We start from the raw sequence: 18,497 nt of genomic DNA on the forward strand, positions 1-18,497 counted from the left end.
AGTTTCTCGTTTACCTTGGTCTCTAAATTTATAGCTTTTGAGATACCAATTGTGGCACATTTAGGTTGTCAAACGTAGAAAACAGTTTAGACGGTATACATTAAAAATGAAATGGTTACTACAGGATCCTACAATGGTTTATATAGTGCTATATGTTGATTAGGGAGAGTAGGTTCGTATAACACTATGCACTTAATAATGTACTTCAAAGCTCAAGGAATGTTTTATTATTATTTTTCAAGAAGCTTAAAATTGTTTTACTATTTTTGTTATTCTAATAAATTCTAAATAGTGATAATCGCAAATGTTGAACACGTCTAGTCAAAGTAATTAGATAGTATCCTTTTTTATGTGAACACTGTATAAGCCTATAGCTTACCAATCCATTGGATAGTAGGAAAAAGGATATCGAATCAAATTTAGCCGACTTCCTCTTGTAGGAGAAAAGAAAACGGTATGTTTGTAAGCTATTCCTTGTCCCAAGCTAATGTATCTGAACTAAGTCAATACATTTTACACAACAATACATTTTACTCTAGTATTAAGTACCAGACTTAGTCAAAAATACAATTTGAGTCTTAAAGGCATGGCCAAATACTAAATTTAAATTTCGCAATTAAGAACAATGCAATTTGCCAGTTACAAAGTTATTTATTTAAAAAGGTTCAAATTAAATTAATAATAAGCACAGGTAATATTAAACTGGATTAATTTGTCAGTACATTTCTATATTTGAATGTACGACTGGCTTTACTTGCATCATCATGAGGACTCTAGACAAATGTGGTTGTTGTCCACCTAATGATGGCAATTTGTAGGTCTCTTGGACGTTAAAACATGTTATGTCAAGAATTGTAAATCTCTTAGATTTCCTCTAAGATATCTTCTACTAGTGTTATATAGTAAACATTAAAAATGCAATAAACATTAACTACTCAACTTAAAAGCCCACCTTTGTTAAAAATTTAATTAAGTCATAATTTTGAGTCATAATTTTAATTGAAAGCGCAATAAATATGTGTTACTCTGTTAAGAAATTAACTGTCGATAGCATAATAATTACTATTTGTTTTTTCATTAATTTATAGGCCTGTAATTATTTAGACTTACAGTGGGACCCAGTCATAGTTTTATATTTGCTTTATCAATAAATAGCTTTTAAAGCATGTTATAAAATTGTTTGAAACTAATTTTGAATTTAAAAAATACTTATTTATTTTGGTAAAATTGCCAGGACATGTTTTCCGATAAATATGTTTCCACTTTAACACGATATTATTTCAGGTTTTTATAGAAACGTAATTTTAAAGGAAGATTATCTAAAAAATCTTTTTTGACATCCATTTGGGTGTAAAATCAAAGTGGAGAAAATACGAATATAAGGAAAAATACTTACACGATCATTAATTGTTGAAATGGTAACTGCTAAAAGGAAGGAGGCATAAATTAGAGAAAAAGCTGTTTAAAGTACAACATAAAATTTACTCATAAACCAGGTTATTTTAATAACACGAACTGTAAATTTTTCGTATATAAAAAATAAATGTTCTTCAGCAAATGATTTGTTTAAATGGTTTTTTTATTAATTTTTATAATTGGTTGTTTTTTCCTCCTAAATACGTAATAAAAAGAAAAACATGAATTGTTTATTCTGTAAAATCTAAGTCTTTTGTATTATCAATATCACTTAATAATATATAAAACTAGATTTTCAAACTATTTCATAGTTCTTATGATTTTTTTTATTAAGTAGCAGTTAATTTTTTTTACTGAAGTGTGTATTTAAAGTCAGTTAACATGTGATTTTTTTTGGTTTTTTTTTTGTTTTTGGTATTTAAGCGCTATTGAACTTATAATGCAAAATAAATAGATGAATCCTGCTATATAACATATTCTATCCTTACGAGTATTGTTTTGTTATTTTTCTCATAAGAAGATGAAAATGTCATAGGGAGAATTTAAGCAGATTGAAAAGTCGCCGGAGACAGCAAGTTATGTTTCCGGCGGGAGTTAGCGGCGCTATCTGGAGACACCGGAAATGCTTAAATAGCTTCTTCCAAATGTTTTTTAACTGAAATGGCTAATTTAGCCGTTGAAAGTTTTTACAATGTCTAACCTTTCATATCAAACTGTATAATACCCTCCAGTTTTGTGTTTATACGTATATAATTTTTACGTGATAATATCACGTAAATCATATTATCATATTATGATCATATTATGATCACATGGTTCGTTTGATCTTTTTTATCCCTCCTGTAACAATTGGGGTTTATTCAATATCGTTAACAATATTTTGCTAAGAAATAATTATGTTATTATGAGTATTACGTAGCTTCCTGGTTTCTGCTTTCACGTGTTTGTCAACCAATATAAGTAAACTCACGAATAATAGAAAAATACCGGTATGGATCATAAACATGAACAAATGACGTTGTTGGCCCAAATCCTATTCTAATAGCAGTGAACATATGTTCTAACAGTTCCATTTAAGCAACGTTAAATCGTGTTTATTTCCGGGCCAAAAACGTCATTTGTTTACGTTTATGATCCATACCGGTATTATTCTAATATTCGTGAGTAAACTATAATGTAAATCATCTCCAATCTTTATTTCAACGCTATGAACACAATTCAAGATTGAAGATGTTGTGAAGAGAAGCTAGGCGTGAAGTCACTAATGTTTCCGGCGGAAGTTCGTCTCAGCTATCTGACTTACGACAGCACCGGAAGTGACGACACAATATATCGTCAATGTCTCACTTCAACCCTTAGTGATTGCAGAATATTACTGTAAAAATAACTCTTCATAAGTAGTGACAATAGGGCAAAGAGACGGCACTTGGGGCGTTTTTCCCCATAAGAATAACATGGTAAGCTTTTTTTGACCACTTTTTTAAAAATCCAGCTCTCGGCCTATACAAGCCTATATAAATGTTCAATACCATTGTACAACTCCATTACTATTTCAAATCCACATGCATTCACATGTATATTCTCAAAATCATCAACTTGACAGTGCGAGGTTTGTACGCGAACTCGTGCGCGCTCCCCCCATATAAAATGCATGCTACCCATATAAAATAATGTTAAATTTTTTTCTTACTTTTTGATTTTTTAATGTTGTAATATTGTTTATAATCAAAAGTTGACACCCACTATGTGTGCCAGAATTTCAACCGTTTTGCAGTATCTCAAGCCGTTTTCGAGATATAAGCGTTTTAGATAGTTTTACGGACTTAGACGATTTTGCATGGTAAATTTTATTTGTACCCATATAAAATAATGTTAAATTTTTTTCTTACTTTTTGATTTTTTTATGTTGTAATATTGTTTATAATCAAAAGTTGACACCCACTATGTGTGCCAGAATTTCAACCGTTTTGCCGTATCTCAAGCCGTTTTCGAGATATAAGCGTTTTTAGACAGTTTTACGAACACTGCCGCAAGAGCCAAGTTCGCGGTCATGAGACTGGGGAATCCCCAGGTGGTGACGTCACCGGGGACGAGCCTATATATAGAAGTGGCATCCGGGTGATATTTCATTCTCGTGCGCAATGCCGACCTGTCAACACTGCGCTGCCTCGCTCTCCAAGAAGAGCAATTTGGTCCGTCACTACAAGCTAGTACATCAAATGAAGGTGAAACTGTGCAAGGTATGTGATTTAATCTGTGATGATAATGTGGTTCTAAAATCACATATATTACAAAGTCATAAGAATTGTAATTTTTGTAAGAAAAATGTGGTTGGTCATTTTAAAAGACATGTCAATTCTTGCAATAATTGTCCATATACAATGATTGAATTTGTTGGTGAATCGATTAGAAATGAACTTAAAAATAATCTTCAGTCTTGTCCTCTTCCGATAAAATGGACTTTAGTAAGGAGTGTCAAATATATATACTGTTTTGTTCTAAGTATTCTTATATTAATTTTTAATTTTAATGCACTCTAATAATATGTAACTGATTTCACCACAATCTCCATTTAAATACCATTTCAAATAGTTAAATGTTTTCCTCATAGAGTGCATCAGTATCTTCAAACCCCAATGGTTTCAAGACTAGCTCTCTGATTGGTCACTGATATGTATCACATGACCAACTCCTTCCTTCAGTAGAGTAGTGGCACACTCTTGGGCAAGTCCTGTTGCTATGAGGACTTAACATGCCTTTTCTCCTACATTTTCAAATACCATAAACCTCTTTACCAACATAAATATTTACCGCTGGCTTATAACTTATTATAAAGACAATTGAAGTGTTTTTTAACATCATATAGGCTAGTGTGAAAAAGTGAACTTATCAACATTATAGCATTTCAGGATTCATCAAAGGGGGACCCCAGTCTACGCATCAGTTTAATAAGAAAAGGTTAGTGTAACCAATTCAAAATAACTATAATACAGTCCACATTGCTTTCTAATTAACATAAATTCCCCACATTTTTGGTACTTCGAGCCGGACGGATAAACTCAGTGCGTTGGAAATATTTAAAGAATTGTTAAGATTTAATTTCATTGTGAAATACATTTTTTATTTCATTACAAACACATTTTTATAATTTGTGATCATTTATTAAATAAGCCAGTGTTGTTTTGTTGATTTTTTTAAATCATAGGACATTGTACTATATATTTTCAAAATCAAACATATTTAAGTTTGATGATTTTTCATATTTCATTTCCAAACATGCACAAAAGTGAAAGTCTAGTTTCATGTCCAATTTTAAATATTCATGATTATATCTCAGCCATTTCATGAGCCTTATCTCTAGCAGACATACCCCCCTTCCCCTCTCAGTATTCTGTTTGCATTCCAGGATATTCATTGTGTAGCCAGAAATAATTATCCTTCCTTTCCTTGTTCTGATTATCTACAAATGTTATTGATTCTCATCTATCACGAAAACAGCTGATTGCTTTGTACAGTAATATTGTCGATTGATCATTATTGTATTAAATGATACTTCTGGAACTTCTGGAAAGAAAATTAAAATGTAAATAATTTAGTGTGATTTTATATTGCAAATACTTTGCAAAATAAGTTATTGAAATTTCTAGTGAAGAAATAACTTTAATTTATAAATTCCAAGGTGGAGTTTATACAGACTTTTTGAGTTTTGTTTGACTATTCTATTCCAAAATGAGATTTTTATCTTTTGTCAAGCAAAGTCAACTTATTGAACAAAGACTTAGTAGTATTGACAAGCAAGTTACAACATTAAGTACTGTTCAAGCCCTTGAATCTTTAAATGATCAACAAATAAATAGAATAAAGTTACTTTCAACTGCAGCTTCTCAAAAACATGCAGAATTTGAAAAAATTGTTAATAAGTTGTTCTCTACAACTCCCCTACCTGAAGACATCGTAGATGAAAAGGTAACCGAACTTCAAGATAAAATATCTGACCTGTACATAAATATTAGTAGCTTATGTAGCACATTAATACCTACACCTGCAGTATCTGAGCAATTGAATCAGTCCACCGCTAGTTCAACAGCACAAGCTGTGGCTGTACCTCCGACAATAAAATTGCCTTCATTGGATTTAGGTAAATTCTCTGGTCAACCAGACCAGTGGATGTCGTTTCATAGCATATTTGAAAATGCAGTTCATACTAATGAGTCACTCAGTAACATAGAAAAATTTACATATTTGCTATCCTGTCTCTCAGATGAGCCATTGAGTTTGGTGAAATCTTTGCCTCTTAACGCTGCGAACTATGCTATAGCATGGCAATCTCTGATAGATAGATACCACAATACAAGGTTGCTAATCACTCTTCATACTAACAATATCTTAGATTTACCTCAACTTACTAGGCCTACTGTCAAACAATTGCGGAAATTTCTCTCAGTTTACAATGAAAACTACCAGGCCTTAAAAACTCTTGGTCATGATATTGCTAATGAAAGTTTGCTTTTGACAACGCATATTTTGCGTAAATTTGATTCTGCTCTCCGCACTAAGTTTGAGCACTCACGTAATGACTCAAAAAAGGTCCCTACTATCAATGAATTAATTCTTTTCTTGGAAAATAAATGTACACAAGAGGAGGCTGCGGAGTTAGCTTCTGTTTCGAACAAAACATTTTCACCAAATGAAAATAAGAGCAACCACCCAATCAAATCTAATTTTGCGAATAAGGCTAAAACTAATAGGGCTAATGTTGTATTGTTGTCGTCTAACGACAAAGATCGAATGCTTAAATGTATTTATTGCTCCGCTACTACTCACATAGTATTCAAATGTCCTAAATTTGGGGGCATTAATACTAAAGACAGGTTTGACTTCATTAAGAGTAAAGACTTATGTGTAAACTGTTTTGGTATGCACAAACCTAAAATGTGTAAATCTAAACAGACTTGTTTTACTTGCTCAAAACGACATCATACTCTCCTGCATTTTGACCAGGCTCAAACAAGATTGAATGAAGCAAACACTGATCCCTGTACAAGTAATGTTAAGTCCCCTGATCATGTCAATCAATCGAATACTCTTATGGGTTTGGCTCGTACTCAGAATAATACTGTATTGCTTGCAACCGCTTTAGTGAAAGTTTCTACTCACAAAGGAAACGGTCTCGTTTTGCGTGCTGTTTTGGATAGCGCCTCACAAACCACACTTATTTCAGAAAGTTGTGCAAATATATTAAATGTAAAACGCTCTGCTGTTGGCGTCCCTGATATCAAAGGAATTTCTGTGGCTAACATAAAGCCTAAAGGTTTCACACATCTGAATATCTCTTCCCTCAGTGGGTCAAATTTGGCCTCTTCTCATCCTGTTCTTATTCTTGATCAGATTACAAGTAACCTGCCTCGAGTTCAACTCTCACCCTTCATCAAAGCTCAACTGAAAAAATACATGCTAGCCGATCCAACCTTTGACTTGCCAGGTCCCATTGATTTATTGATAGGAGCGGATCTATTCCCTCAAACTTTACTTGAGCCGCCTGTAAGTATGGGAGAAAATTTACCCTTCATTATGAGAACAATTTTTGGCTTTGTTGTGCTTGGTGCCGCACCTATTGCTCCCTCCAATCAACCGCTTCAATTTAGTGGAATATCCACTCTTCTCTCAACTAACGACTTAGATCTTCATGCTACTCTTCAACGATTCTGGTCAATTGAAGAACCGCCTCAAACTTTGAAAATTTCGCCAACTGATGCAGAGTGTGAAAAACATTTCCTAAACTCACACTCACGTGACAATACCGGTAGATATATCTGTCGTTTACCGTTTAAGGAATCCCCTCAGAAATTGGGTCTTTCAGCACCTGTAGCTAAACGTATGTTTAACTCACTTGAAAATAAATTTGCTGCTCAACCAGACTTCAAGATGAAATATGTTGAATTCATGCAAGATTATGAGACTTCTGGTCATATGGAAATTTGTGAATCCATTCCGCCCTCAGACGAACCTCACTTCTTCCTGCCTCATCATGGTGTTTTTAAAGGAGACAAGCTAAGAGTGGTTTTTAACAGTTCGGTCCCAACTTCTACTGGAATCTCGCTTAACAGCTTACAACACCAAGGCCCAAAACTGCATAACGATCCCACTGATATAATTTTTCGCTTTCGACAACATAAATATGTCTTCACATGTGACATAAAACAAATGTTTAGGCAGATATTAATTCATGAAGATGATAGAAAATTTCAATTGATTTACTGGAGAAAAGAGCCCTCTCATCCGATCAAAGTGTATCAGTTAACCACGGTTACATACGGCATGAGTTCAAGTCCATATTTAGCCAATCGTGTTATCCAACAGCTAATGGCCGATGAAGGTGATAACCATCCGCTAGCAGCCAAAGCTCTGCAAGATCAAATCTATGTTGATGACGCTTTGTTAGGTTGTGACACTTTAAATGAAGCCCTTGACTTACAGCAAGATGTTATCGATTTACTACTCAAAGGAGGATTTCAGCTACGAAAATAGTCTTCTAATAATGAAAAACTTCTTGAAAATGTTCCGCTGGATCATCGTGAAACTCCCCTCATGCTTCGAAGCACTGATCAACCTTGTCACAGTGTCCTTGGCTTAAAATGGATACCACAAACAGACAAATTGTCTTATGCTATACCCAAACCCTTAGGAGTACATACAAAGAGAGCACTTATTTCTTTTATTGCTCAGATTTATGACCCCATGGGGCTAATTTGTCCACTGGTTTTTTGGGCAAAGGCATTAATGCAGCACATTTGGTGTTGAGGGTTAGAATGGGATACTCAGCTTCCTGAGACACTTTCTGAGAAATGGTCTCAATTTATCAGTGAGCTCTCAGAAATTGACAATCTAAAAATACCTCGCTACCTTCCCATGGTAAACGCCAGTAACATACAATTACACGGCTTTTCAGACGCTAGTGAATCAGGCTATGCTTCATGTGTCTTTTTAAGGTTAGAAGATTCTGATCACAATGTTTCAACTCATTTGTTGATTGCAAAATCAAAGGTAGCTCCGCTTAAACGCACTACGATACCTAGGCTTGAACTATGCGGCGCTCATTTACTTGCCAAGTTGCTTCACTATTGCATCAATAAGTTTGATAAACAGTACCATATTACAGCTATCAATGCGTGGTCAGATTCTATGATTGCTCTGTCATGGATCCACACCCCATCTTACAAGCTAAAACTATTTGTAGCAAATAGAGTAGCTCAGATACAAGAGCTTACTCCTTCATGCATATGGAGACACGTTTCCTCAGCAGAGAACCCTGCTGATTGCGCCTCTCGTGGCCTAACACCATCCGCTTTAATGAATCATGAGCTCTGGTGGTCAGGACCTAAGTGGCTTAAATGGGACTCAATTACATGGCCACAAACTAAACTTTCCCCAGATCCTGAAGAATCTCTTAATGAACTGAAATCAGAGACATTCAACCTCATAACATCAACCGATGACTCTAAACTACATTTTTAAGTAAATATTCCTCATGGTCTAAACTTGTAAACGTTATGGCTTATGTTCTTCGTTTTATTAAATGTCTAAAGCTAAAGGCAAAAATAACCACTCATTTAACCAAACAGGAATTTGAAAGTGCAACAAATCGCATATGTTGGTGTGTGCAAAAGGAATGCTTTGCAAATGAGATCAAATCGCTTCAAGCTAAGAAAACATGTTCTACCCAAATACAACGGCTTGCACCTTTCTTAGATGAAGAAGGAATCATACGAGTTGGTGGAAGACTGAAAAATTCACCACTTAAGTACAGTGCAAAACATCCCATTTTGCTTCCCAAGAACCATTTTGTAGTCCACCTGCTGATTGATTTCTTTCATAAAATATATCTACATGCAGGACCACAACTCCTTCAAGCAATGTTAATGCAAAACTACTGGATATTGTCTCAGAGAAGTGTTATACGCTCCAGAATATTTAAATGTATTCGATGTTTCAAAGCTAAGCCTAAAATGACAGCACCTTTAATGGGCGACTTACCTGCTGGACGTGTTACGGCTACTCGTTGTTTCAATGTTTCCGCTATGGATTATGCTGGACCTTTTACAGTAAAGGTTCACATCTTACGTCGACTGCAGCCAATTAAAGTCTATCTCTGTTTATTTATATGCTTTGCCACAAAGGCTGTACATTTGGAGATGGTCACAGATCTTTCAGCAGATGCATTCATTGCTTCCTTAACTAGGTTTACTGCCAGACGAGGCACTATATCAGATTTATATTCAGATTGTGCCACCAATTTCATTGGAACAGCCTCAACGCTTAAAAAATGCTTCCAAGACCTGATGATAAAACCTGAAACACAACGGTTTGCCCAGAACAACAAAATAAATTTCCATTTCATACCACCTCGAGCTCCACACCAAGGAGGCTTGGGGGAGCGGGCAATAAAAAGTGCCAAATACCACTTGAAGAGAGTCATAGGTACACAAATCCTTACCTATGAAGAGTTTCTAACACTGATTGCTCGTGTTGAGTCAATGTTAAATTCAAGGCCTATTACACCACTCTCTGCAGACCCATCTGACCTTGAAGCATTAACTCCAGGACACTTCCTGACAGGAGGACCTCTGACGTCTCTAATAGAACCTCATCTCACGGATATCTCTGTAAATCGCCTGAAACGGTGGAAACTTGTGCACGCATTTGCTCAACACATATGGAATAGATGGCATAGAGAGTATCTGCAGACCCTCCAAGAACGATCTAAGTGGACTACTCCAGAAGAAAACCTCAAGATTGGAGACTTAGTAATCATTCATAAAGACAATACTCCACCTCTTGCTTGGATGCTTGGTCGAATCATCTCAACCTCTCCTGGTCAAGATGGCACTGTAAGAGTCGTTCAAATCAAGACGTCTACAAAAACCTTAACACGACCTGCAGTTAAGGTTTCCCGCCTTCCTATAAACTAACCTAACATAACTCTGGCTACCAACCCCCTTCCTTATTTTTATTCCTCATATTTCAATCATGCATGGTTCTTGTTTTTCTGTTGAACCGGATCGGTTCAAGGGGGCCGGTATGTCAAATATATATGTTACACTCAATCTCCGAATTCGGACAATGTCCGAAATTTCTACCCACTCCGCGATGTGGATAGTTTGAAATACCCACGTCGCGAAGTGAGCATTTTATTTCGGACATTGACCGAAACGAAATGCCCAGACCGCGTTGTGGGTAAACTGATTTACTCAAACGCCGAAGTCTAAACCTATATTAATTTTTAATTTTAATGCACTCTAATAATATGTAACTGATTTCACCACAATCTCCATTTAAATACCATTTCAAATAGTTAAATGTTTTCCTCATAGAGTGCATCAGTATCTTCAAACCCCAATGGTTTCAAGACTAGCTCTCTGATTGGTCACTGATATGTATCACATGACCAACTCCTTCCTTCAGTAGAGTAGTGGCACACTCTTGGGCAAGTCCTGTTGCTATGAGGACTTAACATGCCTTTTCTCCTACATTTTCAAATACCATAAACCTCTTTACCAACATAAATATTTACCGCTGGCTTATAACTTATTATAAAGACAATTGAAGTGTTTTTTAACATCATATAGGCTAGTGTGAAAAAGTGAACTTATCAACATTATAGCATTTCAGGATTCATCAAAGGGGGACCCCAGTCTACGCATCAGTTTAATAAGAAAAGGTTAGTGTAACCAATTCAAAATAACTATAATACAGTCCACATTGCTTTCTAATTAACATAAATTCCCCACATTAAATTAAATTTATAAAATATTCAATGGATCAAAATGGGCAATTAGTTAATGAAAAAGAATGTATTGCAGATTTTAGAAGCCTTACCACCTTAACTATTGAGAAAAGAGATTTAATACACCAAATTGAAAATGCACTTTTAAAGATTGACGCTTCCATGCACAAATACCAAGCCCAAGGTAGCGGATGGATATATGACCATACTAAGTATTGGCAGTTGCATGTTTACAAGTATAAGCCCTTAACTCCAAAGTCATATATCCCCACACCAAAAACTATTCAATCGAAACATGCAGTTTTAAATATAAAAAATGCTGATAATAAATGCTTCCTTTGGTCGATATTAGCAGCTTTATATCCAAGGAATGCTAAAAATGAAAGTGCTAATAGAGTCTCCAATTACGTACCACATGAAAGTCAGCTGAATATGACAAACATAAAGTATCCTGTGAAAATATCCGATATAGATAAATTTGAAAGACAAAATAATATAAGTGTTAATGTATTTGGGGTTGAAGATGATAAATTTATATATCCATTAAGAACAACCAAATTAAATAGTAATACTCACGTAGATTTATTATTATTACAAGAAGGTCGTAAATCACATTATTGTTTAATTCGTGATTTTAATAGGTTAATGCTGCGGTCTACAAAACACGACCATAAGAAGCATTTTTGTAAGCTGTGTTTACAACATTTTTACACTAATGATAAATTGGAGCGTCATATAACATATTGTAAAAACTTTGATGCTCAACGAGTGGAAATGTCTAAACAAGATACATTACAATTTAAAAATTATAAATATCAACTTAAAGCCCCATTTGTGATTTATGCAGATTTTGAATGCTTTATAAACTCTAACAGCCATACTCCATCTGGATTTGCATTTGTCTTAGTGAGAGATTCTAAGATTATTTCTGAAGAGTTATATAGTGGTGCAAATGTTATGGATGTGTTTTTCAAAAGGTTATTTGAGACTTATGACTTCATTAAACGTCAAATGGCGATATATATTCCCCTAGTAATGACTCCTGAGCAAGAGGTATCTTTCCAAAACTCAATGCATTGTCACATTTGTGAAAAGCCCTTATATTTTGATAGGGTGAGAGATCATTGTCATTCATCTGGTCGATACCGTGGAGCTGCCCTCAATGATTGTAATTTAAACTATAAAGTAACAAAGAAAATCCCAGTATTCTTCCATAACTTAAAAAATTATGATGGTCATTTAATAATGCAACACTTGGGAAAATATGCAAAGTTAGATCGTAAATTAAATTGCATAGCCAAGGATATGGAAAAGTACATTTCATTCTCAGTTGATGATTTAGTATTTTAAGATTCCTATAACTTTCTGTCCCTTCCATTATACAAATTAGCTTCCAATTTAAATACATTTAGATTCATAGACAATCCACTACTACAACGTAAAGGCGTATTTCCCTATGAATACATGACGGGACCAGATAAGTTTGCAGAGTCTCTACCGCCAATTGAATCATTCTATAGCACTCTAACTAAAGAACATATCTCCCCCATCGAATATGAACATGCAAAACATGTCTGGACCCATTTTAATATAAACAATTTACAAGAATATCATGATTTATATCTTAAAACAGATGTATTGCTGTTGGCTGATGTGTTTGAGACATTTAGAGACCTGTGTTTAAAGGATTATAAACTTGACCCCGTACACATGTATTCACTTCCAGGACTAACATGGGAGGCCTGTCTTAGAATGACTGGTATAAAATTACAATTATTTCAAGATATTGACATGCATTTGTTCATAGAAAGTGCAATCAGAGGAGGAGTCAGTATGATTTCTACACGTTACGCTAAAGCCAATAATAGATATATGGGCGAACATTATGATCCCAATCAAGAGAGTGTTTATTTAATATATTTAGATTGTAACTCGCTATACTCCACAGCTATGTGCGAGCCACTGCTTGTGGATGAATTCCGTTGGACTAATGAGATAGACTACAAATATAATCAAAATGATGAGTTTGGATACATTTTAGAAGTTGATTTAAAATATGATAAAAGCTTACATGATTTACATAATGACTATCCATTGGCACCAGAGAAAATGAATGGCAAATTAATACCTAATTTAAATGACAAAACTAAATATATTTTACATTATAAAGCTTTACAAAAATATGAGGAATTGGGTTTGACTGTTACAAAGTACCATAGAATTTTAAAATTTAGACAATCTAAATGGCTTGCACCCTATATTAATTTTAATATTGAAAAACGAAAAAGTGCTAAAAATGATTTCGAAAAAGACTTTTACAAATTGTTAAATAATAGTCTCTTTGGTCGAACAATTATGAATCAACGCAAGTTTCGCGATATATATCTCAAGGATGAGTCACTATTAACAAAATATGTCACTAATCCAAGGTTTGACTGTAGCAAAAAGTTCGATAACAATTTACATGCTATACATTTAAATAAATTAGTTGTAAAGTTTAATAAACCAATATATTTAGGAATGACAATTTTGGATATTAGTAAAGTAATAATGTATGATTTCCACTATAATTATATGTCAAAATTTAAGAACAAAAAATTTCTTATGACAGATACAGATTCTTTAATGTATTCTATAGTTACAGAGGACTTTTACAAGGAAATAGAATGTGACTTGCACTATTTTGATACCTCTGGGTATAGTAAAGACCATTTCTTATACTCTGATAAAAATAAAAAAGTTACTGGCAAGTTTAAAGACGAATTAGATGGTCATATTATGTATGAATATTGTGGTTTAAGACCAAAGTTATATTCTTACATTCCTCTAAAATGGTTATACGAAGAAGACAAGCAAGCTTTAGAGGTGAAGAAAGCTAAAGGAGCTGATGGTGCCACAGTTAAACATCTCCTTAGACATCAACATTATTTGAACTGTCTTACAACTGGGCAAGATTACTATGAGAATGTGACAAGAATTAAATCTACAAATCATCATCTTCAAACCTTGACCATGAATAAGAAAGTACTATCCTTTGACGATGACAAGAGGTTTATTCTGGAAGATGGCATCAATACTCTTGCGCTTGGTCATTATAAAATTGATCAAACATAAATTATATGTGTAGATATATAATAAATGCAAATGTTAAAAAACTCCAGTCTTTTATTTATTTACCCTTACCACCCTCTTGATAGAATTGATCAAACATAAACCTATATTTGCCATTATTCTTTGATCTTTCTTTGTCTATTACAATAAAACTATATTTAGTTTTATCCCAACATTGATGACAGAGATTTTTAAATTGGTCAAATGAAAAGTCATTACCAACATGATTGTGATATACATGTTTTAAATTTAAATCATCTTGTTTGAATAATATTAGGAAATTTACATTATCACGTAAATGTTTGTGTACTTTGCTGTAAGATTGACACAAGTAAAAACAGTTAATATTTTTATGTCGACCCATTGAGAAAAATTGTGTAATATTTGGACTATTTATGTCATCAAATACAACAACTGACTGTGATTTTACATCATTTGGTGTGATTTCACAGTCAGTAAACGTGTGTAATTTCACTTCATCACACAAACTAAATATTTCAATTATTTTTTTATATTTTTCTTGTTCTAAAGATTTAGATATTAAATATAAGTTTGTAAATTTTAATCCTTCCTTTCTTACAATTAAATTGTAAATTACAACCGTCTTCCCACTTCTACTTGGACCACAAATAACACATCGAATATTGGTAGGAAATAGACCCAACTTCTTTGGTATATTTTCCTTAGTATGTACTATTTTAAATTTATGTTTTTGTTGAATAAAAGACATTTTTTATATAATAAAAATGGTAAAAAATGATAATAAGAAAACATGTAAAAAATGATAATAAGAAAACATGTAAAAAGGGCAAAGGTTTATTCCTAAAGCCTTACAGGGGTCGAGGGTTATTGAATACTCTTATAAATAACCTTCCATTTCCACTTCACATACCATCTTATCAATACTGTGGACCTGGAACGAATGTACGTGAGAATTTAGCTAAAAATGTACCTCCAAAAAATAAACTAGACTCTTATTGTAAAGAGCATGACATATTCTACATGAATAATCCCGATACCGCTGCTCGGAACAAAGCAGACATGAGATTAGCAGACTTAGCTTGGACTAGAGTAACGGCCAAGGACGCAAGTCTTGCTGAAAGAGCAGCTGCTTATGCCGTGACAAATTTGATGAAGGCAAAAGCAAAAATGGGAATGGGATTAAAATTTAATAAAAAAGATGGACAACTACCAGCTGTTAGAGGCCGCAAAAGACGTGCCTCACTTCAGGGGAGTGTACCTAAAAAGCGAGCTAAAAAATCTAACACCAAGAGTAAAAGAGTGCGGAATAGTTAATTTAGATAGCTCATCTGGCACACATTGGACAGCATATCGTAAAAATAAAGATATTGTAATTTATTTTGACCCATTTGGAATCCAACCTCCAAAAGAAGTAATTAAATATTTTGAGGGATATAAAATATTCTATACAACCGATCAAATACAAGATTTAAATAGTTCTATTTGTGGAATTTTATGTTTATCATTCATAAAAAATATTTCTTTATAAAAATGGATTCATTTACTATAACATTTTCAGGTACAGAGCCAGAGCTAAAGTCAGTCTTCTTTCCTCCCATAGAATTAAATGATGATTATGTAATTGGATTAGTAGATTTTCAAAGTTATAATTCTATATTTAATGTTAAAAAACCTCTAAATACTTTAACATATTACAAAGTAGAGAAAATAACATTACCAAAAGGAGAGATCTCAGTTGATGATTTAAACCAGTTATTAAATGGTAAACTTAAAGTTATAATAGATAAAAATGGAGAAGCATTAATTAATACTAAAACCAAACTTTTATTCAAAGGGCTTATTCCAAAATTAAATCAACTTAAAGGCAACAAATTAACCATTAGAGAAGGTGATGATGTTTTCTATTATGACCATAATGCTCCAGTTACAATAGAAATTTCTGAAGGAACATATGAGGTGGTTGAGCTTGCAAAGGAAATTCAAAAGCAAATCCCAGACTTTTTCCTTACAGCTAATAATAAAACTATGAAAGCGACACTACTTTCTAGCAATGTGTTTGATTTTACAAAACCATGTTTAGGGTTTGTTTTATTGGGATTTAAAGGTGTTTCTACTCCTGGTGTTCAGTTTGAATCTACAAATAAAATACATATTAATAATGTAAATGTGATTAGAGTAAAATGTAATATTGCAAACGGGTCCTATTTAAATTGCAACAAATCACACACCGTACATAGCTTTTATCCAGAAGCTCCTCCTGGCTACAAAATTATTGAAGTTCCAAGAAATATTATATATTTTCCTGTAAATAAGAGAAGTTTAGATGTTGTCAGTATTACATTTGCCGATCAGCATGACAAGGCAATTGACTTTAACGGAGAAAAAACTACAATTACTTGTCATATAAAAAAGATATGAGAATTTATAAGAATTTATCTATAAGTGTACAAAATGCTAGGTTCCTAAAATCAATAGGACTAAAGTTAAAATTTTCTATTAATAAAAATGGAAGATTTTCTAGACGTTACAGGGAAATCCCAATTCGACGATAGTGTGGTTAAAATTACAAATCACTCCTATGTTCCACATAACACTTTGGCAATAAATAATTCTGATGAAATTCGAATATGTATAAATAATCAAGATTTGCTAACTCTGCCATGTAGGAGTTATCTCTATATTAAGGGAGAAATTGAAAATCATGATAAAGGTCATTTTATAAATAATGCATTTGCGTTCTTATTTGATGAAATTAGATATGAAGTCGCAGGTAAAGAAATAAACATTGTAAGAAACCCAGGAATATCTAGTCTTATGAAAATATTGAGCTCTTACAATAAAACAACTAAATTGTCAAATGTAGCATTTGATTCTGACACGAATTTAAAAGAGTTCCATAAAGGTGGCAAGTTTAGTACTTGTTTGCCATTAGAGCTGTTAATGGGTGTATTTGAGGATTTTAATAAGGTATTAGTAAATGTCAAACAAGAATTGGTGTTGAAAAGATCCAAAAATGATTTGAATTGTATATTAACAACCACTAGTGCTCCAGCCAGTGGCACTGCTGATACGATTCCCAAAATTACACTTAACTCAATTCAATGGGTAATGCCACACGTGATACCATCAGATGGAGAAAAGTTACAATTACAAAAGATGTTATTGCAAAATAAAAATTTGCAAATTGCATTTAGAAGTTTAGAGTTACATGAACTTCCATCATATCCCAATACCACAAGACATACATGGTCAGTTAAGACGTCTTCAAGTTTAGAGAAGCCTAGGTATATTATATTTGGTTTCCAAACAGCTAGGGATAATAGTGCACGAAAAAGAACTGATGAATTTGATCACTGTAAATTAAAAAATCTCAAATTATTTTTAAACTCTGAATATTATCCTTATAGTGATTTAAATCTCGACTTTGAAAATGGAGATGTCTCTAAAGCTTATGAGATGTTTATGAGGTTTAGAGAGACTTACTATAATACTATCCCAGATCCTATGATTAGTAGGGCTGAGTTTATGAAGAAATATCCACTAATTGTAATAGACTGTTCTAGACAGAACGAAACTGTGAAGGAAGGAATTGTTGATATTAAATTAGAGATTGAAACTGCAGAAAATGTACCAGCAAATACATCTGCATATTGTTTGATAATACATGATAAAGTGTTTGAGTACAATCCTTTGTCAAATGAGATAAATAAAATGTAAATAAAAGATGAAAAACATTCAACAAGAATTGGTTGACTCTGCAAATCAAATACGAGAGAAATATAGAGCTTTAAAACGTGGCAAGTTTCTAGAGGCTGAAGAGAGGTTCCAAACATTCCAACCTTTAATAGAGCCATTACAAGAATTAAAGAAAATCACATCTATTGGTAAAACAGAGAGTCCTCAAATGGAGATACTCCCAATGACTCCATCTAGAATATCAATGATACCAAGATTACAACCATTACAACCATTACAGCAATCCACCCCACAGAAATTAGATTTTGGTCTTTTAGCATCAGACTATTTAGGAAATTACCTCAGTAAAAGTAGTATGACAGACACTACATATGGTATTAGACGAGAAGCAAATAAATTTTTTATTGGAAATAAGGAAGTTGATATTGCCAATGATGATGTTACAGTAGCAAATAAAACCTACAAGGGGACAAAAGGTTTGTGGCAGTTGTTAACTTTAAAAGAACCT

This window comes from Macrosteles quadrilineatus, unplaced genomic scaffold (assembly GCF_028750875.1).
Source record: "Macrosteles quadrilineatus isolate MER2022 unplaced genomic scaffold, UCM_ALF_1.0 Scaffold_17__1_contigs__length_3442018, whole genome shotgun sequence".
In the NCBI taxonomy this organism is placed as follows: Eukaryota; Metazoa; Arthropoda; class Insecta; order Hemiptera; family Cicadellidae; genus Macrosteles; species Macrosteles quadrilineatus.